Source organism: Lissotriton helveticus, chromosome 6 (genome assembly GCF_964261635.1).
Source record: "Lissotriton helveticus chromosome 6, aLisHel1.1, whole genome shotgun sequence".
In the NCBI taxonomy this organism is placed as follows: domain Eukaryota; kingdom Metazoa; phylum Chordata; class Amphibia; order Caudata; family Salamandridae; genus Lissotriton; species Lissotriton helveticus.
The window spans coordinates 1,698,945,079-1,698,971,009 of NC_136067.1; the positions used below are offsets into that span (position 1 = coordinate 1,698,945,079).

The 25,931-nt window shown below is 44.9% G+C and overlaps 1 protein-coding gene across 2 annotated transcripts in view; it reads right to left on the minus strand.

The window, feature by feature from the left end:
• TASP1 (taspase 1) overlaps positions 1 to 25,931 on the minus strand; it is a 723,830-nt gene that overhangs the window by 685,582 nt on the left and 12,317 nt on the right. Inside the window, exon 1 of one of the 2 annotated variants that reach the window (XM_078649555.1) lies at positions 24,036 to 24,127. The exons of the other annotated variant lie outside the window; for it this stretch is intronic. The gene's annotated coding sequence lies outside the window, so the exon portion shown is untranslated. Of the gene's footprint in view, positions 1 to 24,035; positions 24,128 to 25,931 lie in introns of those variants that run through there. 2 annotated transcript variants of the gene reach the window in all.

A 25,931-nucleotide genomic window follows, 5' to 3' on the forward strand; every position in this document is an offset into this window, starting at 1 on the left:
TGTGAATGGCCAACGGACCAAAGCAACACCAGGCCCCCTGCCTGGCTCACGTGGGGAGGGGAGAGGAGCTATTGTGTCCTGGCGTCCGTCTTACTGCAGCCACACCCGAGTACTTAACAGGTCTGTAAAAGGCCATTTTCTTAACGAGGAGTTCTTGTTTTTCACCCCTTCTTAGAGCCCCTGCATCTCCATTATGCCGATTGCTGGAAGAATCTCTCCTTACCCCCACCCGAAATCTGCATATACACCACAGGAACACAGACAGACTAAACAGTTGCTAAAAAATGTGCATTATTCAAAAGCCAAACACGACCAGGCACTACTGTTGCACAGAAACACCCTGCTCTGTCCCTCTGCACCATACGTGTTTCGGTCTGCAGTGCATACTATGTAACTGCTGGACATATTCACTCCGTTTCCAGAAGTAATACTCCCTGAAAATAATATTTTTCACCCAGTGGGCGAAAATTGCAGCATTACGGAAGAGAGTGCCAGGCTTGTGTGGAAAAGTAAATTTTGCCATGTTCTGTGTCCCTACGCCTCATCCATCATGTGTTATGTGTGCATGATCAATATGCATATGTTATTCCCCATTTCTGATTAAAGACGCAATTACAGTTGTGTCCACCTCTAGTATGTTAGTTTCCAGTCCTCGTGAATACTACGAATATCAGGCCTATGTAAGTAATGTTGCCACGTTTCTCAGTGTGCACGTTATTCAATTATAAAGTCCCCGTTTCCAGGCCTCAAAAGGGCCCGGACCACAGATTCAGCTCCTGTCTCCTGAAAGCCTCGCTGAGGAGCGATACAGCCCCCACCTGTATCCTCGACCCTTCACTTACTTCCTGCCTTGCAGTGCCCGGTGCACCCCGGCTCTGCCCCTGAGTCTGCCAAAAGTATGTTATAGTTCCTGCTATCAGTTCAGTCCTCCTTCTCTGCATTCCTAAGCTACTGAACTGCATCAATAGTTTCCGTCATTGTCTAGCCTTCTCGTCTCCACGTTAGAGAAATACTGTATTTAATAGTCATTTAATATTCTTCACGCACTACATGTAGAATAATGCATGGTCCAGTCTTAGAGTCAGGTTAGCCTCTCCCCTCATGACTTCTAGTTTATATCAACATGTTCCCTAAACATTAGATACCAGATAGGGTTTAGGTACATGTCGCTCCGACCCTTCAGACTTTAGTCTCTGCTCCTAGCACAGAGTTCGTAGCCCCCAGCTTCTCCTAGTAACACGTCATTGTCAGTTTTCGCGCACCATTAGGTTAGAGGTCCCGGCTCCTTAGGTAGCCCCCTCCAAAGTTTCCGCCCATTCATGACATATTCTGTTACGTTTTGCATCACGTGTCTATGTATACTCCCAGTTACACCTACTTTTACTCTTATCTCTCGCGACTGCTACACGTCACGCCTTCTACTCCACCCACTGTTACGCCTACTGCAATGTAATGCTATGTGTTTGCGCTATGTATATAAGTCAATGTTATGTTATTAAATGCTAGCGCGCTCATCCCAGACCTAGCCCCAGCAGCTGCTGGGCCTCTTTTCCCCTGCTGGGCCCCAGTTGTCCTGCTGGGCCCTGTCATTCTGTTCCTATGCAGGTTGTCCTGATCCTGTCCTTATGCTGTAATAAACCTGCAGAAACTCCTACTACCTCGAATCTTGACTCTTATTTATTGAGCTATCTGTTATGCTATAAGTCTAGTCAAAAATAGGGTATTATTTATTTTTTTACCACATAATGGCGCCCGAATAGGGACTTGCCCTTTCCCCACGCGTCGGTGAAGCCACGCCGACCCCCTGACCCTCTGCAGTCGTGACGGAACCATACTGGCCAAGTGCAGATATTTCTGCTTCAAAGTATCCCTCAGGCCCACGGAGGAGACGGAGGAGGCGGTCCAGCATCCGAACGAGACGGTGGAGGAACGCGGCGAGTCCCGACCAGAGCCCAAGCCGAGAGTCCAAGGTCCGAGGTATCCGGAGGCCCACCCGTAACTGAAGTCCGAAGTCCGAAGTCCGTCGTAGTCCAGTCCCGTTCGAGGCCTTCCGTTCCGTGCTGCCCGGTGAGTACCATTGCTGGGGTAGTGTCTAGACAGGGTCAGTCTAAATTGACTCCTGGTCCGTGGGTTGGTGGTACCCAAGCCCACAAACGAAGTGTTCACCTAGGTGGATACGGGTCTTGATGCGTTCCTTTATGGGACCGGTATGTTCCGTACTGTTACAGCAGTGCATCCAGTAACTCTAGTCTGTTCCGTTCTCGAGAATTCTGTTCTGTTTCTGTTTTCAGTATTTTCAGGTAGTATTCTGTTCGAACTGTTATTTATAATGTTGTTTAATGTATTTCCAATGTCGTGGTATGCCTGAATTGTTTTCCCAATTGTTATTGTTTTTCGTGTATTGTATTGTGTTCCGATTCAAGTTTAGAATGCCGCTCTTTTCCAAGTTACGTCAGTTAAAAACTAGAAAGGGTCTGCTGGAAGCAGCAGTTCCTGTTCCGCCTAGGGACAGTCCAGGTCACTTTATGTATCAGAAACATGGCATAAGCGCCATATTGTATCTAGATTTATGGGTAGAGTATACCAAACAGTTAGAAGAAAAGTATAGATGGCCCGTATCGGGTACATGGGATGCCGAATGTATCATGCGAGTAGAAGAAGCATTATGGAAAAAGAAAGCCAGACAGTCACAGAAAGATGCCATCGAGTTATGGCGTAAGGAAGCGCATAGAAGAACGGAAAAGGAAGTCAGAAAGTCAGAGTTAAGTAGAGAATCCCAAGAACAAGCCCAAGAAAGAGAATTAATCGAGATAGGTGAACAAGTCAAAGCCGAACAGTCAGACAGACAGAGGCATGCCCTTATTAAGGGTATGTATCCTCTCCTTGCCGAAGGTTTGCCAAAAGCGACCCCAGAGGCACCCAGTAATTTCCCGCCACCATTAGTTCCGACCAAGCTACGTCACCAACCGACCGCAGCTGATATTTTTATTTCGTCCTATTTGGACGACACAGTTCCAGAATATGCCAATCCTGTTCGCGCTCCATCTGTCCCTGTAAATCAGGCACTTCCCGTTCCTCCAGACACCGGAGTACCTGTTACGGTACCCCCGGGTCAGCCTGCCATACAAGTTCAGCCCACGTTACAATTACCGACCCTGCAAGCACGAAGAATGTCAGTCGACGATTCTAGTCTAGGGGCCGCAGGAGGAGGTCCTCCTCAAACCCCGCCGCCACACAAACGTTTATCAGCACTCGAATTACATGCTCAAGCATCACAGCGTACTCCTAAAAGTAATAAGTCTGTTACAGAAATCAGACAAGCCCTTGCCGAATGTGTCTATGACACAGTCCCAGGCGAGTATAATATGGTTTTATATTCCGTACGCGTAAGAAGGGTGACCGAGTATCTAGTCACCTTACCAAATATGAAAGAAGATCTAGACAGAATATATCGTTTCATCCGTACAGGGGAGGATCCAGAAAGCATTGGCGAAATTATGTCTCAAAGGAAAGCCGAGATTCAGCTCATGATATTAAAGTTCCTGATCAATTGTCTAATAAGAGAACAAGATTACCCGTCTAAAGATCCCGCCGAAATGAGAATCCTGACAAGGTGGAGTGATAATATAGCCGAGGGTAAGCACAAGACCATTAGTGCCATGGAAAGTATGTACAAGAAAATTCGTAAAGAAATAATAAGGTTACACGAACAGCGTAAAGCAGCACAAATAAGCGAGAAAGAAAGTATCTCTGATCCTGAAGAGGAAGACGAGAATCCCGCCAGAATAGCGTATGTAGGAAAATCCAGATTTCCAGATCGCCATTTACGTCTAGAACCCAAGTCTATTTTTCAACATCTAGCACCAAAACAAAGCTCTTTAGAACAAGTATTTCAAGCTACCGATCACATTCTGAAATCACGAGTCGGTTATAGCGAATTAAGTACCATGCACGAACAAGAACTAGCCCGATCAGCAGTCCGATGGATTACTGATTCTACCACTTTTCCAGACGAAATAGTGGCACAAATGTTTCTGAAACTGCCCCCAGCCGAGCAACGACTGGTGGGTATGTATATGATCCAGCACCTCATTACCCTGTATGAGGGTCAACATTCTGATCCAGGCCCGTTACATGATATCCTGAACGAGTTACTCCAGTACAGATGGAGAGGTCTAGGTACCGATTTAATTAGTGTCATTCTAGAACAGCGCCACAAGTATAGAACGTTCCTGAACCCGCATTTTGTTCATGTCTCACCCCCAGAAAGTAAACCATTCTACATAGACAGACAGAATCCGCTACGAGAAGTCCACCCAGTCCAAGGGGCGGGTGGCGTAATGCAACGAGTGTTTGTATACACTCCGATATCAAAGATGGAACTTCTTGAAATGAAGAAGTTAATTCCCTGTCATGACAAAGATCCAGCGGGGTTCCATCGAGAATTAAAAGACATGCTCCGTATGGGAGAATACACTTACCCAGATATCATTAAAATGTTAAAGGTCCTGCTACCCGCAGGGGTGTATGAAAAGTTAAAGGAAAAAGAATGGGAGGTGGGAGAGAAAAAGATCGATTGGGCAGCTCTAGAAGCTGAAGACAAGGCACGAGTACCAGGTACCGGTCTTGGAGATAAATGTAAAGAATTACCAGAATTATTGATTCAAGTTTTACCCAGATTATTGACAACTAGGAAAGAAGACTGGGATGCAATCTCAGCCTGTAAACAGAAACAAGAAGAGGATATTAGTGATTTTTATTCTAGATTCGAAAAATGTTTCAGTATTAATAGTGGTCTCAAGACAAGTAGTGAGTCATACCCTCATCTTTTCGTTACCAAATTAGTCGAGAATTCAAGTCCACAAATTAAAAACCGAGTTTTGAAAGTCGAAAGCACCTGGCAAGCAAATACTCCGTCCCAGATGCTCCAGATGCTCCAGTACCACCAGAATAGAATCAGAGAAGAGCAAGAACACGAAAGAAAACGTATGAAAGACACGAAAATGAAAGTGCTAGTTGCACAATCTATTCCTCAAGACAGTCAGAAGAGGGGTCCGAATCAAGCCAGTCACCCTGCGGCTCCCGTTAAAGGGAACTGCAATTATTGTAAACAGCCAGGTCATTTTATAAACGAGTGTGCAGTTCTGAAACACAACATAGCTACTGGTAAGACTAAAGAAAGACCACGTCCGCCGAGACAAGAACAAGTTTCACAGACTCCTCAGTCACAGAATGCACAACAGACGGTTACAGCACCGCAGCCTATTGCTGCAACACAGCACGTTACATCGCAGATGTACCAGTATGCACAGTCCGAGTATCCAGAGTACCAGTCATATTCATGAAACAGCCTAGAGAGGGAGGTAGGCTTGCCTCTCATCGAGATACCTGTAGACCAAGAAGGTCCCTATGTTCACAGTCAAGTATTAGGGAAAGACAGAAAGTTTTTGATCGATACAGGGGCAAGTAGGACCACAATTAGTCACGCCGAAGTTCCAGGGGCTCCGCTCTCAGGCTCAAGAAATGTTTCCCTTGGATTTTCAGGAAAACCCATAGTTAATGAGATATCAAAGCCAGTTACTCTAGAAGTAGGTCCCTTGTCCCGTACTACTGATCTGTTACTTACTAAGTCATGTCCAGAAAATCTACTAGGTATTAAGACACTGAAAGAATTAGGTGCAGTTATTTGCTGTTCCCCAGAGGGAATACGTCTGTTCCTACGTGACTTTAAGGGTCACTATGTATTACGAGATTTTGATTCAAGATTGTCTAATGTTCCGCAGCATTTATGGGCGCAAGGTCCAACTGATGTAGGTTACATGCAAATCACACCCTATCGTGTGACTCTCAAACCAGGTGTAGTGTTACCACGAATCAGGCAGTACAGATTGCCACCTGAGGTTGTAGCAGCCTTATCCAAAATTATTGACGAGCTCATGGCTCAAGGAGTAGTTGTAGAAACTGACTCCAATGTATGTAATTCTCCGATCATTCCAGTCATGAAACGTACTGATCCAAATGCACCCCCAGTATATCGATTAGTGATTGATTTACGAGAGCTTAATAAATGTATTATTCCTCAGTACCCAGTTGTCCCAGACATTTCTTCCCTGTTAACAGCCATTGATTCCGAAGCCATGTTTTTCACTGTTATTGACCTCAAGAATGCATTTTTTAGTGTTCCAATTCATCCAGACAGTCAGTTTCTTTTCGGATTTTGTTTAAATGGAAGGAGCTATATGTTTACACGCGCTCCTCAAGGTTTCACAGAAAGCCCTAGTATTTACAGTCAAGCACTCAAGAGACAACTAGACAACATTCACATGCCAACTGACACTGCCCTGCTCCAGTATGTCGATGATCTACTGATCACAGCCCGTTCTGAACGTGACTGCGAGCGAGCATCACTTACAGTTCTGTATTTTCTAGCCGAGATGGGGCACAAGGTGTCACCTTCGAAGCTTCAATTCTGTGTCCAGCAAGTGGTATACTTAGGACACTTGCTGTCCAAGAGGGGTAGGCAGTTGACACCCGACCGTATCCAGTTAATAGCGAGTCTTCCCCAGCCCAGAACCCAGAAGGAGGTACGTGCTTTTATCGGCCTTACTTCTTATTGTAGACAATGGATTCCCCAGTATGCATTTCTAGCCAAGCCACTGATACAGTTAACGACACAGGAGGCAGCCGTATCGACTGTCCTCCCTTGGACATCTGACCATACACTTAGTTTCAACGAGTTAAAGAAAGCCCTATGTCAAGCTCCAGTTCTAGCTACACCAAACTACAGTAAGCCTTTTACACTTTTCGTTACTGAACGCGAAGGTACAGCATTATCTGTCCTCACACAAGATCAAGCAGGTCAATACAAGCCCTGTGCTTATTTTTCGAGCACATTAGATCCAGTCGCCCAGGCGTTGCCTGCGTGCCTCAAGTCAGTTGCAGCCACAGCACTAGCTATCAGACAAAGTGATTCTATAGTTTTAGGACATTCCCTGACAGTACAGGTCCCACATTCAGTAGAAGTTCTTTTAAACCGAACACAAACTCAGCACTTGACAATTGCACGTTTAACAGGTTATGAATTGACACTGTTCCAGCCACACATAGAAATTAGACGCTGCAACGTCCTGAATCCTGCTACACTGTTACCATCAGTTAGTTCAAATCCAGACACACATGATTGTGTGGAAGTAGTTAACATTACGACTAAGCCAAGACAAGACCTGACAGATATTCCGTTATCAGATCCTGACCTGACACTTTATGTGGATGGTTCATGTATGAGAACTAGTACAGGAGAACTAGTCGCCGCGTATGCAGTGACTACTGACACTGAAGTTATTGAAACACACCGTATTGATACTCTGTCCGCTCAAGCAGCAGAGCTAGTTGCTCTGACACAAGCCTGTATACATGCCAAGAACCTGAAGGTTAATGTTTACACAGATTCACGTTACGCATTCGGAGTTGTACACGACTTCGGAGTGCTCTGGCAGGAGAGAGGTTTTATGACTTCTCATGGAACCAAGATTCAGCATGGTCTCCTTATTCAAGCCCTGTTAGATGCCATACATTTACCGACATCTATTGCTATCATGAAGTGCAAAGCACATACGAAAGTCACTGACATTATTTCCCAAGGTAATGATTTAGCAGACCGCACAGCCAAGCTTACAGCACAGACTCCAGACATTCCAGTTAATCAGACACATATTCCAGATCTGACTACATGCATGACAGTTAAGGACCCTACACAAGATGTCATAGATATCCAGTTACATGCTACTCCTGATGAAATCAAGAAATGGTCTGTACAAGGAGGGGTCCAGACAGATCAAGGATGGTTAACGAAGGGTAGAGCCACATGGTTTCTCCCCGATTCTATGGTTCAAGTCATTATCAATACTGCACATAGTCCAGCACATTTAGGAGAAAAAGCTATGTTAGACAGTATCCAGACCATTTGGTTCAACAAGCATTTACGAGCTGCAGCCAAGCAGAAAGTCCGTACCTGTATGATATGTTGTCAGTTTAATCCAGGTAAAAGTGTTCCGGTGGAACAAGGTGGTTTCCAGCCCCCTGACCACCCTTTTGAGGTCCTCCAGATGGATTATATTCAAATGGAGCGATGTCGAGGTTTCAAGTATGTCCTTGTAGTTGTATGCGCCTTGTCCAGATGGACAGAAGCATATCCAGTCCCAGATTACACAGCCGCGACCACTGCCAAGCAGTTGGTTCGTGAATTCTTCCCTAGATATGGACTCCCTAGAGTCGTATATTCTGATAACGGCCAGCCATTCTCATCCGAACTCATGAAACATGTTTCCCTTTTGTTAGGGTACCAGTGGAAGTTCCATTGTGTACGCCATCCAGAAGCAGCTGGACTAGTCGAAAGGCATAATCAGACTCTGAAAATTCGAATTGCTAAAATATGTAAAGACAAGGGTGTGGACTGGTTAGTAGCTCTGCCAGTCGCTCTGTTTTACATGCGTATGGTCGCACATTCCAGATCAGGTCTGTCCCCGTATGAGGTCGTTTTCGGCCGCCCCCCTAACATGTGGGGTACTCCTAGACCCCGAAGTATTACCGATGTTTCATGTAATATGCTGACAGATTACCTAGCTTCCTTGATGTCTGCCCTCAACTCATGTCGTTCACAGGTTGCCGCCGCATTTCCAGACAATACCGAGGTGGCACCGCACGAGATCGTTCCAGGGTCCCTTGTGATGATCAGAAATTTCGACAGATCAAGTCCGCTGGAACCCCGTTGGAAAGAGCCACGTCAGGTCCTCTTGACCACCCGAACTGCCGTCAAGTTGGAAGGCAGGAAGGGGTGGGTTCACCTTTCTCATGTAAAACTTTTCAAAGGACCGAGACCAGACTTCAAAAACATTTCCAAGAACATTTCCCAGGATTCGAAGGATTGCCAGAACATTGTTTTAAAGGACTGTCCCGCACAAGACTTTATTACAACCCCTCCCTTGTTAGAGAAAACTCCGCAACAGGAGTATAAATTAAAGCTCAGGTCTAATAAGTCAGCCAGTTTGATTGTATAAGTCCTCCCCTAGGTGAAACGGTTAAACTGTTTCTGACATGTATAAAATAGACCCCCATAGTGAGAGAGTCAGTCAAAGTTCAATCAAATGTATCGTTTTTCTGAGTTTTGTATTATTTCTCAGCATAATGATTTCCTGCACCAGCTATGCTTTCTATCTGTGTTTTTCAGTTCCTCATGTAAATATGTCTGCTCATGCTACAGTAGAGCACACGTTTAGTGATCTGCCTCCTCACGAATATTCATACCGCCTCGCCATGCGTAATAACACATTTATCCGTATGTTACATTATTCACACCAGACCAGCAATGCCACTAATTGTTGGGTGTGTGGTCGACTCCCCCCTTTCCAGACACCGAAGGGAGTCCTGCCACTTTTTCCTTATCCATTCTCACACAATGGTTCGTGTGGAGCATGGTCCACGTTAACGTCATCCTCAACAGATATGTCTTTTCTTAACAGTACATGTTTCCCAGACAAGCAAGGTTTCCCCCACAGAACAGGTTTAGATTTAGAAAATGAAGTATATAATTTAGGAAATTATTCGTCGAATTTCATGGTTCTGAATGTTCAGTCTGATACTACTCCAGACTCACCCGCTATTTCAGTACTACCAGTCAAAGGCGAATTATGTGTCCGTAGTTATGGTTCTGTACACATAGGTCATAGTGAATGTACTACTGTTATCGAGTATAGTGACAGTGGGAAATCTATTTTCAAAGCTTCACGTCATTCTTATTTTGTTTGTGGTCAAACTGCATATGTCCGTCTGCCCCTCGATTGGGAGGGAACCTGTTACATTGCTTTCCTACTGCCACCTGTTTTTCTAGCCCCACCTGACTATCATAGGAATTCTTTCTTAGCACACACTAGACACAAGAGAAATCTCCCGATTGTCGATTATACTGAAACTGCCGCAGAGCAATTCATTGATATAGATAAAGGTGTTTTCCCTTATTTAGGTACAGTTGTAAATAGCAAGCTAATCCGTAGGTTAACAAGAACCCTTGAAGCAGTAGTAGATGAGACTGCCTCCGCTCTAGGTAATTTAACTGAAGAGCAATCCTTTATGAGAATTGTCGTTTTACAGAATCGTCTCGTCCTTGACGTCATACTGGCCGATAGGGGCGGGGCCTGTAGAATTCTCGGATCCAGTTGTTGTATTTTCATTCCTAATAACGCGCCGTCTGTTTATTCAGCTATAACCAGACTCCATAAAATTGCCCATCTGTTACACCAAGATCCAGGCACCTGGACATGGTCCGGTTGGTTCTGGAATGTAATTTCCGCATGGGGATGGAAAGTCCTGTCCTTTCTAGGTATTGCAGTAGCGATCATATTTAGCTGCTGCCTCTGTATACAATGTGGCCCTGCGATTTGCAGCATGTGTGCTACCTCTTGTATTCCCCGTCCCAAGCCCTGTTCTAAATCCCGTTCCAAGACAATTCGAGACGAGCAAATGGTACTGTATGAAATGATAGACGGTATCATGAATATTGATGTTTCCTGATGGAAACGTAGTGACAAGGAGGGAATGTGGAAAAGTAAATTTTGCCATGTTCTGTGTCCCTACGCCTCATCCATCATGTGTTATGTGTGCATGATCAATATGCATATGTTATTCCCCATTTCTGATTAAAGACGCAATTACAGTTGTGTCCACCTCTAGTATGTTAGTTTCCAGTCCTCGTGAATACTACGAATATCAGGCCTATGTAAGTAATGTTGCCACGTTTCTCAGTGTGCACGTTATTCAATTATAAAGTCCCCGTTTCCAGGCCTCAAAAGGGCCCGGACCACAGATTCAGCTCCTGTCTCCTGAAAGCCTCGCTGAGGAGCGATACAGCCCCCACCTGTATCCTCGACCCTTCACTTACTTCCTGCCTTGCAGTGCCCGGTGCACCCCGGCTCTGCCCCTGAGTCTGCCAAAAGTATGTTATAGTTCCTGCTATCAGTTCAGTCCTCCTTCTCTGCATTCCTAAGCTACTGAACTGCATCAATAGTTTCCGTCATTGTCTAGCCTTCTCGTCTCCACGTTAGAGAAATACTGTATTTAATAGTCATTTAATATTCTTCACGCACTACATGTAGAATAATGCATGGTCCAGTCTTAGAGTCAGGTTAGCCTCTCCCCTCATGACTTCTAGTTTATATCAACATGTTCCCTAAACATTAGATACCAGATAGGGTTTAGGTACATGTCGCTCCGACCCTTCAGACTTTAGTCTCTGCTCCTAGCACAGAGTTCGTAGCCCCCAGCTTCTCCTAGTAACACGTCATTGTCAGTTTTCGCGCACCATTAGGTTAGAGGTCCCGGCTCCTTAGGTAGCCCCCTCCAAAGTTTCCGCCCATTCATGACATATTCTGTTACGTTTTGCATCACGTGTCTATGTATACTCCCAGTTACACCTACTTTTACTCTTATCTCTCGCGACTGCTACACGTCACGCCTTCTACTCCACCCACTGTTACGCCTACTGCAATGTAATGCTATGTGTTTGCGCTATGTATATAAGTCAATGTTATGTTATTAAATGCTAGCGCGCTCATCCCAGACCTAGCCCCAGCAGCTGCTGGGCCTCTTTTCCCCTGCTGGGCCCCAGTTGTCCTGCTGGGCCCTGTCATTCTGTTCCTATGCAGGTTGTCCTGATCCTGTCCTTATGCTGTAATAAACCTGCAGAAACTCCTACTACCTCGAATCTTGACTCTTATTTATTGAGCTATCTGTTATGCTATAAGTCTAGTCAAAAATAGGGTATTATTTATTTATTTACCACACTTGGGTAGAATGAAGTATCTGCATATACAATTCAGGGCCTGAGATGAAGCATGCTGTAACTACAAGTATTGCTCATATAATGTATTTTGTTTAAGAGTACGACTTTCTTGGTGCACTCGATCTGTCTACGGCCTGCAATTCAGAGGTTCCAATCAGCGTCAGAGAGCTTGGGGGTTAATAGTTTTTCATTTTTGTGGTTAAATGGATGGAGAGCCTCCGCAAGTTCTTCTAAACCAAGGTAGGCCCAGGAGTAACAAATCAGTGCCAGATTTTCTGTACTGTCACTGACCATGTAAATGAGTTCAATTTATAAATGATGCGTGTGAATTCTTGCTCCATAGTTTTTTAGGGAGGAGGGTTTTATATAGCGCAAACAAGACCCGTAGGTATCAGAGAGCTTTACATAAGGACCAGTTGCGTTACAACCTCTTCTGACATTGGACGCCCGTATTCTATACTATGATATGAACAATTAAAGATATACATTAGGTCTCGTCTCTCTGAGAAGTAACTGAGTGCCCCTCTGTTAAAAACCATGATGGTTAAAAAGCATTAAGGGTACCAAGGATACAGATTTTTAGAGTTTTAACTCAAGAGCACTTAGAAACTGCAATTTGGCAGTTTTCTTGAATGTGCCTGTTAGAGTCATGATGGCTGAAGGTTTTGCTTCAAGGTCAGCTATTGGAACAAACATGTTTTCAAGACTTTCCAATCCTTAGTCAATTCAAGGCCAAGGGGACAAGGGAGAGAGTCCCAGAGCGAAAACCTGAGACACATTGTGCCCTTCTTTAAAACTAATTTTTCATGTGTGATTGGACTGAGAGTCTCATTTAGGGTGGCTGGTTAGACTTTTTGTTTGGGGTCATCATGCTTTAAAGATAAAATGGCTTCTTATGCTAGCCTATGCCTCAAATATGTGTTCTTCAATTTCACCAATTGGTTGGGAGACTGTTTAGTGGCATCTCCAGTAAGCAACCGGTTTCTAAGTGTTTTTTTTGTATTGATCTCGATCTTCGGCCGCATATTGATAGTGATGTGAAAAAAAGTAGACTCTACTGCATTCTTAGGTTTTTCCAGGAAAGCATGACTGCTGTAGTGGACAGAATCAAAAAACTAGAGTCAGGAAATACCCTTGTCTACCAAGTGTTCAGCATAATTGGTGTAGATGTGAAACATCTCCTCGAAAGTAGGCTGGGCGACACTTTTAGTGACTTTGGCACTGCAACATGTTCCATGTTAGAGTGCTTGAAACTAGTCAAGCAAAGAAATGTTGAGGACCAATTCAGGAAATGTTATTTTACTATGCATGAGAAATGGCTAGCAATGATGCATAGAAGTGTCCCTTCCCCAACCATGTCGTTTGAAGTCAATGAAGTCTCACTGTGGTACTCTGCGCAAGTGTTAGACCCCTTCCATAAAGGGGAATTATCTCCAGACTTTGAAAAGTACAGCTTCATTTTTGACCGCTTTAATACCTCTGAGGGCATATGCACCCAGTTCAACGCATATGTTGCAAAACCTGTCGCAGGGACCTTCAGGCGCACCAGTATTGGCATGGAAAGCTACGTCAGTGGCCAAAGTTGGCAAATTGTGTACTGGCTGTTTTGGAGTTGCCAGTCTCAAGTGCCAAAGTCGAGAGGGCCTTTTCACAAATAAACGTTTCATGGGAAGGAAAGAGAGAGCGCGAATGACCAAAGACTCATTGACGAAATATTGTATGGGTTATTACAATAAGTTCTACTTGTAAAAATGTATTTGGACCTCATATACACTGTACGTACACTGTCTATATACCATGCATCAATGAAGAAAACAAGCAATAATAAAAGCAAAGCGTTCCACAAACACCGGTAAAACACTGTTTCAGTTGTTTTTTATGGCGCGGAAATGAGTAATCACTGAAAAGCACTGTTTTTTTGAGGTATTGAAATCACTGGAAAACACTGAAAAAACACCACCAGAATTTACCAAAAATAGAAACTGAAAACAGGAAAGCCTAGGCATCATGTTGAGCTTGTCATCTAGAATGATCCCTAGCTTTTATACATGATCTGTGGGTGTGGGTGTGGGTGTTGGTCCTAGCTCCAACAACCACCAGGTGGAACGCCATGGGGATGTCTTGTTGCCGGGTGACCAGAACTTCCGTCTTGTCGGAGTGTAGCTTCAGGTAGTTGGTTTGCATCCAGTCTGCTACTATGGTGATGCAGTTGGTGAAGTTAGTTCTGCTGGTTTTTGTCTTGTCCGCCAGGGAAAGGATGAGTTGGATGTCATCAGTGTAGGAGATGACAGTGATGTCTTGTGATCAAATGCTGTTGGTGAGCGATGCCATGTAAATGTTGGAAAAAGTGGGGTGAGGGATGATCCCTGTGGATAGCCCATATCAGTTTCTTGGTCTCTGATTTCAAGGGTGGCAGAGACTGACCCTTTGGGTTCTTCCCGTGAGAAAGGAACAGGCCCATTCGAGAGTGGATCCTTGTATGCCAATCTCGTGGAGTATTCTGATGAGGGTGTTGTGGAAGACAGTATTGAAGGCAATGGCGAGGTCGAGCAGGGTGAGAGCTGCTGTTTTTCCTCTGCCCAGGCATCGCTCTTCAAAGAGATTCCCATTATCTTAGTCCTAGGCTAGGCTAGGACTGCTGATGCCCAGCACTAAGACACCCTCCTGGGTGATAGATCACTCTGCAAATATACATACAAAAACATTGAACTCATTACAATTTGGCTTACTATGGTGGAGGACATTGATTTGGAACTTGCATAGAAGTTGACCTTATCAAAAAATTTCGAAATGAGTTGTGGACCACTAGCAAATAAAAGTGGATCCAAGGAATGGTAAGATTCATTTCAGCACATACACACCATTGGAAAAGTAGGTCAAAATGGTCTAGAGTATCCTCTGCCTGCAATAACACGTGAATCCAGTAGAGGCAGTACTGAATGCATATTCAGTACATCTTTTGAACTCTAAAGGATAAATGGTTGGTTTCCTTTTGCGAAAGTCGTTTCTCTGAAGTAAAACGTACTAAAGTGGTTATAGGGCTATACATGTGGAGGGTCCCTCTAGGCCTCAGACCTGGTAGTAATAACAAAAAACCTGACCTTTTATTAGGTCCCTATCGTGCCCTACATTCATGTTCCTAGCCTTACTAAAAAAAAAAGCACAGATCAATATCTGAATAAAGACTGTAAAAAACATTAGGTAACCCATGTAAGCAATATACTTCCTGTGAACATTTCACGTGCTTTACTTAATCTTGCATGTCCTAAGAGTGTTTACTTTTTCCAGGATACTGTGTTTCTGTCATTTGTTTTTTCATACAGCATGTAGTCGCCTCTAGGTGTCTGTGGGTTCAGGTTGTTGGTGGATGTTTATAATGGGCCATGATTAAGACCTCTGCAGTTGATATATGCAGGTTTCTCACAGTGCCTGACAGTTGGTAATAAAGGTGTTCTCAACACATGCTCATTCAATCCTTGGCCTTCCCGCAGAGCACACAGAGCAATAGTGACATGGTTATTGTAATTATGAATCTGTGCAAAGGGCATACACAACTATTGAAAAAGAGACAGGGCTAAAGTAGACGAAAAACACAATGCTTACAGGCGAGTGGGTGTGTTTTTTGTGGGGGGTGGTGAAGTGCTGGACAAGCAAGTAAGCGGTACAAAAGGGGGTGGTGATGGACGGAGCATCTGAGCCAATCAAACACTCACACCCAGTCAACAGATCTGGGTTTAATCCATCACCGTTCTTTAGTCCACTCTGCCACCCCAGTTCAGACATGGCCATATGCAAATCAGTCTGACCCTGTGCCTCATGGGAACAGTCCAGCCCGAACTGCCAAGCCATGCTTTCCCTGGACCGGAAACAAGCTTCCTAGGACCGGTTTCTGGCATTTCAGCCGTCTTCAGCCAGGCTTGCTTTAATCCAGTGGCAAAGTGATAAAGGGACTCACGTCTGAGCATACCCTGCCAACTTATGGCGAACAAAGCGGTACAAAAGGGGGTGGTGATAGACAGAGCATCTGAGCCAATCAAACACTCACACCCAGTCAATAGATCTGGGTTTAGTCCATCACCGTTCTTTAGCCCACTCTACCACCCCAGTTCATACATGGCCATAAGCAAATCAGTCTGACCCTGTGCCTCATGGGAACAGTCCAGCCCGAACTGCCAAGCCATGCTTTCCCTGGACCGGAAACAAGCTTCCTAGGACCGGTTTCTGGCATTTCAGCCGTATTCAGCCAGGCTTGCTTGAATTCAGAGGCAAAGTGAGCAAGGGACTCACGTCTGAGCATACCCTGCCAACTTATGGCGAACAAAGCGGTACAAAAGGGGGTGGTGATGGACGGAGCATCTGAGCCAATCAAACAATCAAGCAAGTAAGAGCATGCGGAAGAGAGTGAAAAATAGGAGCTGAAGAGGAAAGAGAAGAGGTGTGAGATATTTGGATTAGAAATTTCAGAAAGATGTGGGGGTAAAAAAGGGTGTTAGAGCTTAACACAGTGGGAGATTGCAGATGAAAGCAGATGAAAGCGGTACAAAAGGAAGAAAGGGAGTGACTGCGACCCTTTAAAGACTACTAACCCTTCTACAGACCTTAGCACTGTTAAATTGACAGTCTCATATTTTACTTATTAAAACATTTTCAATTCTAATTCTTCATAACAAAAAGCACTGATACTCATCATCAAATAACTTTATTTCGCTTTAAGATGACACCATAAAAAGTATTCTACAAAATATACATTCCAAAGTATTAGTAAAACATTACAAGATAAAAGAGACGTCTCTAAAAGCTCCGATACATGAAATATAATTAAAAAAAAGATTAAAAACACGACAAATAAAATAAATTCATTAATACAAGATCAAAATTTAATCGAGTGACCCTTATCTTACTTATAAAATTCACACTAGGGATTTCGACTTCTTGTCTTTATAGCAGCTAAGAAGAACGAAGGCAAACAGAAACATACTAGGAAATCCAGTAATTGCTGGAAGTAAAAGTGCTGGGTGACATTGTCTGATATTTAATTTACAAATAAGTGGGAGGGTGTATCTTTTCCTTTCATTCAGATACAGCTTACAGAAAAAGACAATATGCAAATCATTCTGAGGAGAATGGTTTTCACATGGGGATAAAGAAAGGGCATCAATGGAGTAAGAATTCGGGGGGTAACCTAACATAAGCGGGATGTAATTTAGTCGGAATCTCTGTAATATGTATATATGCTGAAGATTTGATACAAAAAAGACTGGTATGAGGTCAAAGTATTGATTATAGTAGGGGCTAGAAGATAATGTCTTACTGTGGTCAAATTACAGTTGAGGTCCTACCTTTTCTTTTCGAAATTATCCAATAGACAAAGCTTTAATTCTTTTTTGGATATGGTCAAACATGAATTTGGGTCCTCATATAGTTTATGTAACCCAATTGCTTGGAGATTGACCTCAACATATTTTAGCTATTTTATTTTAAGTATCCCATCTAAATTCAGACAGTCCACCAAAATATGTCTAGTTAGACTTGGGGTTTCTTTCCTCCATACTGAGTGGGGCACTATGAATTGTATCTGTTATATAAGGGGCACTCAGCTCAGAGTGAACAATGTAAGATGAACACGATTGCGGAACACCTAGCACATTTTTTTTTTTTAAACGTCCTTGATAGTCTGCAATTTCGAAATATCCGAAAAGCCCCAAACAGCTGCCCCATAAGCAGCGATAGAGAGTGTTTTTGCCTCATAGATCTTTTTTATTACATTTAATGGCGTTGAGCCAAGTTTCTTTATAAATCTAAAAAGCCCTCCAATACTTTTTCCCATTAGTATTCCTCTATTAATCACCATATGCACCCCTGAATTTTTCCTGGTAAGAATAATACCAAGATAATTAAATGAATTCACAATCTCAAGATTGCGGCCTTCAACAGACAAAGTGGGGTGTTTCGTTAGAGTCATACCCGCCACAAGTACAAATGACTTAGTTTGGTTAATCCTCATATCCAGATTATTCATAAATTTTACGTACTCCTCTATGAGTCTCTGCAGTGCATGACCACTGTTAGAAATGGGAGCCCCGGCTGGCCAGGGCTTGCGCCAAAGTCAGTCAGAGACCACCACTCCTAAGTCAGGGCAAGGGAGTTACACGCCAAGATAACCCCTGCTCACCCTCTAGGTAACGTGGCGCGAGCAGCAAGGCTAAACTTGGAGGCGATGTGAGTTAAGTATCTGCGCACGCACCCCAGCAACAACTCCCAAGGCCCACCACAAAGGAAACTCCACACAAGGTTATATAAAAATAGCCTTTGTATTACACCAAAACACATTAGATAAAAACACACACTTTACAATGTGCCAACAGGCACGGGCAGAATTTACAGGGGATATGTACAAGACAGGGCCACCTGGACCACAGTCAGGAATCAGCACTTTTAGAAGTAACACTTTTAGAACATAGCACATAGAAGGTAAAATCACTGTAGTACACAACCAGTAACTACTGGTAACCAGGACCTCACTAGCACCACCTGTACTAGGAAGAAAAACAACCACCTAAGTATCACAATACCTTTGGGGTAGAAGCACAGAACACATGATGCATAACACACATTCAGAGGTGTAAGGAACAAGGCACATGACGCATAAAAAAACACATTCAGAGGTGCAGCAAAAGAACAATTGCGCCAAACTCACATAAGTCACCACCTGTGACTGTCCCTAGGCCAACTGGCCTTGTTGGGGCTAGGACGCCCTGTGTCCCAAATGTCAGGGGCCTAAACGAAGCAGTTGCCCACAAAGTGCTGGCAACTGGTGCAGACAATGGGGACTCACGTTGGAGCCTCACAGGCTCTGAAGAAATAAAATGTCCCCCTGAGCCTCTCAGGGCTCTACCCAATTGACTGGCCCCTTTGAGCCTCGCTGGGCTCTTTGCGCAACCAAATGTCCCCTCTGAGCCTCTCTGGGCTCTGAAACAATCTGGCACCTCGAGCCTCTCAGGGCTCTAAACACAAAAATGCCCCCAGAGCCTTGTGGGCTCTTCAAACAAATGTGGCGCCAGTCTTGACCCTCTCGGGGCTCTACGTAAATCAAAATGCCCCCGTGATGCTAGAGCCTCGTGGGCTCTCAATACAAGGATCGCACAGGCAGGGGGGGGCGGGCACCGACAATGTGCCCCGGCGCCCCCTCTAACTATAAATGGCCCGGCACGTTGGAGTCCCCCTGCTGGGGACCCGAAACCGATGCAACTGCCCCCAAGAGCCTTGCAGGCTCGTGCACCAAATGTGGCCGCTGTTGGAGTCCCCCTCCTGGGGACTCGTGGACAACTGTGGACACCAAGAGCCTCTTGGGGCTCAAAAACATAAAAATGCCTCAGGCACTCACGGAGCCCCCGCCCAGCCCTTCGCACTCACCGGGCTTCGGCGGGAGATCTTCACTCTGGCTGCCGGTCACCACGGGGCTCTTCTCTCACTCGGGAGCCTCGGCAGGACGTGCAGGCTGCTTCCTGCTTCTCCGGCCTGGCCCCGTCACGCTGCAATCCGCCTGACTTCCTCTGGGGCCGTCAATGGCAGCGCGGCCCTGGGGGTATGGAGGCGGGACTTCCGGTCGAGCCGCGCCCTGAGCGGCCGGCCTGACAACCACTTCCGGGTCGTCGCGGGCAGCGCGGCGGCCCGTCTCAGGCAGGCGGGATGAAGTTACCGAGGGGTGGGCTCCCTCGCGTAAAAGCACCAAATTAGCGGCAAGGCCACTGGCAGGGTGGGCACCTGCCAGGGGGCAAATTAATTACAAATAAGCGAGGCGGGCACTCGCTAGGGCAGGCAAAGCGCTCCCAAGCGCCATAGGCAAAGAAAAGCGCTCTCAGCGCTAGGCAGGCAGGGAAAAGCGCTCACAGCGCTAAAAGGCACAAATAAAGCGCTCCCAGCGCTATAAGTTAAATAAAGGTCCAGCAGGAGTGCAGCAAGGCGGGGGGGGCAAGGCTGGGCCAGGGGCCAGCTCACTGGCCCTCCAGGCAGGGAGGCAGTCCAAGTGGCGGTTCCTCCTGGCCCCAGCAGCAGCAGCAGCCCCCCTCAAGTAGGATCAGGAAAGAACAACTTCTGTGGGGACACAGCCCCATTTTTATACACCACATTCCTTTGTTCTGACACAGGGTGAGGGGAGAAACCAGTCGCAGCTGGTTGGTGAGCACTGTTGATGTGCTCATTCACCCTTTTCATTCACTGGCAGGGCTAGGGTCATCAGTCGCACCACAGGGGGCGGAGCCAGCATTGTCTGGGGAAAACCCAGCCTCATTCAGGACACAGGTACACTCCTCCCCAGCCATCAGCATGCTAATCTCCCACTCACCACCGGGCAGACCCGTCCAGCCTTCCTGGAGCCAGGCTCACCAGCCAGCTCCAGCCAATCACACGCCAGGCATATTTTACCCTAATATGCCAACTCCTAGAAGTGGCATTTGTACACAAGACACAATCATGCCACATACATCATTGCGAAGCATTCACTCTCACGAGTTCGCACATACCAAATTTGAGCATGCACAGCTCACGCATCAGGAACTACCAGGGACACAGACATTCCCCATGCATTCCTATGGGAGGGCAGGCCTATCTCACCACATGCACTCAAAGTGCGCACGCACTTTCCACTGGGACACAGTGAAAGTGCGCAGAACCCAAAAATCACCATCACCAGGTCACCATTACAAGCAAAAAGTTTAGGGGTGAACCTGCCATAAGGGCCAAGTCCAACAACCACTTTGCGCCCAAAAGCACTGCATCGTCTGCATAACTTGGAATGGGCCACACAATCAAAGGCGGCTGATAAGTCCATAAATACCATATACAAATGGGCATTCTTAGCCACTGTATATTTGCAGTTATAAGGGATCATTTAAGGCACTGGTCCACCATCCCCTTTCCTTTTCTAAAGCCATATTGGCTAGGGATTATTATGTTCTTTTCAGAGGCCCAGTTCTTCAATCTATTCAGGAGTACCCGCCCCATTAGTTTTGCTGTTGTATCTAATAGGGAGATAGACCTATAGTTTTTTTGGTGCGGCCTTATCCCCTTTCTTAAAAATCAGGATTATGACCGACTTTTTCTAGGATACCAACGGGCCTGTTCGCACTACGGTGTTAAAACATTTGTGAGTAATGGGACCCAGAGGTCCTGGTTATCCAGGAAAAAGTCGATCGGAACCCCGTCGGGTCCAGGGGCCTTACATCTCTTAGAATGATTTAAAGCAAGTTTAATTTCATCCAAACTAAATGTTAAAGAATATCCGGAATTACAGATTGGTAAGGCTGCACATGGGGCTTTTATTAGCCTGTATTCCCAAAAAGTGCTACAAAATGTTCAACCCATGGGTCCTCGTCCAAATGGGACCCTAGATAAATCTCCTTTTCCTCTCTTAAAAAGGAGCATTAATTATGGACCAAAAGTCCCTGCTGCTGTTTAATGCTGCTGCTCTTTGTAAATTCTCCCAGGCCTCCTCTCTAAGCGAATATGATCTATCTAATCTTGCTTTTTTGTATGTCAAACGTGATGACTTCACTAAATTCTGATCTCTGGGTATTGACCTTAAGGCGTCATGTAGATTTTTTTTTGTAAAACGTGTTTTTATTCAAAGTTTCCCAGAAAGGGGAGAGGGGAAGGAAAGAAAAGGGACAAGAAAATGGAAATAAATAGGCGACAATACCGCCACAAATCCCGCACAGGGGAAGCTGTAATATGTATTGGAGAATAAAGCAATGAGCAACTAAGGAGGTTGGAAGGCCCAACAGCTAGTCCAACTCACACCTACCATGTAGATTTTTAAGGGCCTTTACACACACATTATCAAACCAGCAAACCTTTTTGAGAGTCCCATTTGAGACCTGACAAGACAAATTATCCTTGATCTCTTATAGGATTCGCTCAAAGGCCGCCCGGCGATCAATATAGTGTGTGTTTAAGTCCAAGCAGGTCATAATCTCCTGGTCCATTTTGCCCACGATTTGGCCAGTGAACTGTATAGTATCCACCTTTTCCCACTTCAAAACAACCCCGTTCTTCCTTGCTGTAGAGAGCTTTGGTAATAATCTCTCTGATGGTTTACGCCTTTGAGATATTGCCGCGCAGTAAGTGATTGCCGCATGATCGCTAAAGGCATTAAAGTAGGGCTTAATATTAGTACAATATGATTTAATGGATTCTGAAACTAAAATATAATCTAGGGTCCAAAAATAGGAACCAGTAGAAAAAGTGGAGACCAGCTAGCCAGTTATAGTATCATATAGATTAATTTTCTCAAGGTTATTAGCCATTATTATCCCATTTAGAATATTTCCATAATCATTGTGAGAAAAGTGAAAAAAGGGGTCCACATCAAAATATGTCAAACCACATACAGTTGAGCCCCCTGTTGCAACTGTGGGCAGTAAAATTGCCCATCTAGGCGATGTCACAATTTTTATGTGATTTTTCTAAAAAGTCGGTAATGTCTGTTTCCAGGGGGACCAACACCATTGCCTGGTTACACTCAAATATATTGTTGTAAAAGTTAATAAGGATCCAATTGCGGCCTTTATGCACCTCAAATAAAAAAAATGGTAATAAGGAGTAGTATTTAAAAATGTTATCACCTTTAATGTTAATGTGTTAGTCACTAATGTTACTAATCCTCCTCTTGATCGGCCAGCCCTAGACCGTATTGCGGGTGTCTCAAAGGACCGATAACCATCTATATTAATCTGGTCAATTTCCCATGTTTCCTGGAAACATAATATATAAAATTGAGTCACCAAGGCCAGCCAATCAGAGTTGGCCTTTTTCTTTTTGAAGCCCGCTACATTCCACAAATTAACTTTTACAGATTCTGATTTACTACCCTCTCTGCCTAAATCCTCACACAGAGAATCCAGAGCAATTTCGGCAGGCGGCAGGTCTTGGGATCTAGAAAGGGAAGGAGGGAGAGTATCCTTTTCTTTAGGGATGGTTAGCCGCGATTTGCCAGTCAGCGCACACATCGATATCCCCTAGTGAAGCAAATCTGTAAGAAGGAGGAACTTGAGCACTTTTTTCTTGGTTTTAGGTATTAAAAAAAGGGGGTGAGAATAACAGGGAGCACTCATCTTAGAGTGTGCAGTTGTATATAACCTGGGGTGTTTATAGAAGAAACCCAGAGGGAGGGTGAAAATGTCAGTGTCAAGGGAAGGAACATTAGGTAGTAATCTCAATAAGTCGCCTAAAAGTCGGTGATCATTAAAATTCACATCTATACAATCCCCTCCAATGACCTTTGGTGCAAAACCCACCCAATGGACTCTTCTCGCTATAATAATAAGATATTGGTACAGGTTGAACCTTCCTTTTGAGAATTTTGAAAGCCAAAACAAGGTCTTATGCATTAGCTGCACAGTAGATTCCTGTTGGTCAGATTTTAATATAGGGATATTGTCAAAAACATTGACCAAAGGACAAGCAGCCAGGGGGAGATCCAGTCTTTCTCCTTGCGCAAATGCCATATCCTCCATACCCATTAAATGCCCTTGGCCTTGCCCTTGAAGAGGATCAACAATACCCCTTTCACCAGCTAATCCAGTATCTACAGATGGAACGATACCAGTAACTACCTCCCCCAATCGGGCCCTTTCTTTAGTAAGGGTGGGGCATGAACTCTTAGTCACCAAATCAACCATTTTGCCATGTCGCGCTGTTACAGTGGGGACCTGAGACAAATCTGTGAGGTCAGTGAAGCAGTTCAGACAATCCGCATTAGATGGTGGAAGCTGAGTTTGTAGAAATCCGGGAGCAGTAACCCTCCCAAACCATTAACCATAGTAGGAATTTTATTGCAACGGAAAGTCAATGTATCCTCTACTTTAGATAGTCTGGTTAAAAGCGGTTGAAAGAATGTTGTTTTGGGGAGGAACCTCAGTAGTAAGAAATGCAGAGGCTATCAAAGGAGTTAACGGGTTAGTGTCTGCAGGGGTGCCCAGATTAAGATTTTTGTTGGGTTTAGGTTTAGACAAAGGAAGTTTTTGTGTCCTCCCTCGCTTCATTTTTTCCGGAGGTTCCATTCATGGGCTGCTCTCTAGTTCATTGTTATGTTCATATTCATGATCTCTAGAAATGTCAAAAGAGGGCGTAATAGTAAGACCTGAATTATGGATTGATAAAGCTGTTGCATACACACCACTTTCAATTCCAAGACAGGTCTTACCTCCTCCAGGGAAAGGCGACTTTCCGTCAGCTTAATTTCCTTAGTCAGGACATCAGCCGCCCTTAAAAAGAAGGAGCCCAGTGTATTTATAATCTCTCCTCCTGTCTCTGTTGTTTTCAACTTACATTTTGCCATCTATAGGTAGGTGGGTACCATACAACCAATATTTCAGATGTCAGAGGGGGACCCAGCCCAGACTCTTCCAGCTGTGGATGGGCCTGCTTTTGGCCTGGGCACGTCCCGCGCTGCCCTCTTCAAAAGCAGTCCAGCAGTCTCCAATCGCGGCTACAATGCAGTGGGACAGCTTTGCGCCTTTATGTGTGTCTAGGCAGAGAGGATGATGGGAGTTAGAGTCCGCAGCAGTGCGGGCAGGTAAAGCACAGCTCTCCCCTCTTCCCAAGTAGGCTAGCAGTCTCAAATCGTGGCTACCTGATACTCATTTACCTGATACTTTCAATAGACACTGTCAAAGCCAAAAGGTCTTGCTTGTTTCACGTGCATGTCCATTATTGTGTGATATGTCAGGTTGCAATACCAGAAAGTTCACAGAAAGGCAATAAAATACTGGTAGATGCGATGCCATGGAAAGTACAGAATTTTAGTTTAAATGCTTTAAGCTCACCCTCCTTTTTAGGGCTCGACCTCTGCCAATGCGCAAGCATTGCAGATGTCGAGACATATTGCAGCTTATCCAGAGCTTAACTAACGAGCGATTTGATGCTGTGCCCGTGAAAAAGCGCGTGCACAGCATCAAAGCCACCAGCCTCCCTCCACAAGCTTACCCCAGCGTGAGCTCTGGCATTTCTCCTCCCTTAATTATTCACTGCCCACGGCCGACCGGCACATCAAAGGCTGCTGCTCCCCGTTTGTCTCGCTTTTACTGGTGTCATTGTCAGCTCTTTACATTAGATGCTATCATTGTACATGAGACCTTACTTTTCTTTTGGTTTTTTTTATGTACAGATCTTCTCGTATTATTCTGCCATTGTAGATTGCTTTTGAACTGTTGGACTGTACTGGGAAGCTCCCTGCCGGTATTCTTCTTTAAAGAAATACTTTTAAAAAACATGGTGGTGGTCTTTATCCGAAATCCGGGGTTTCTTTTTATTGTTTTGAGACTTCGTACTGCATTCTGAATTAGAGAATGCTATGTTAATTTTACCCCTATTTGTAGTTTAGACTTAGTATTATTAACACGTGTGCAGTGTATGTCTATTGATTGGGGCGGTTCTGGCACCCAGCAGATGCTTTTCACAGGACTCGACCTTGCAAAGTAGATTTGTTTTTCTTGCAACTTTGTGCTATTGTAGTGATAATACAGTTCATACCAACTTGCTTGTTTAGCTGCCGTTTTTAATTTTCACTTATTTCCTCTGTGGCCGCTACCGGTGATCACAATGCTTTGTAATCTTGGGGGTTTTTCCCGCTTAAACTTGTGCTCTCTGGTGTGTCCGTTCACAATAGCGGTCCTTCTCCGTTTTTAAAATATTGAACCAGATGTTATCTTAAACTCCAGGGTTTGTGATTTAATTTTTTTTAATGTGCAGCCACATTTTGCTAATGCAAGATTTCTTATGTAACAGAATCTGGTGCATTTACTCTTGTGAATGACCTTTCAAAATCTCAGTGGCCATCTTTTTTCCCCTTTTTAGGGCTCGACCTCTGCCAATGCGCCTGCCAACCCACCATACAGCTCCACCGATGCACCCACCACACAGCTCCGCCGATGCACCCACCACACAGCTCCACCGATGCACCCACCACACAGCTCCACCGATGCACCCACCACAAAGCTCCACCGATGCACCCACCACACAGCTCCACCGATGCTCCAACTAAGCTCCACCGATGCACCCACCACACAGCTCCACCGATGCACCCACCACACAGCTTCAC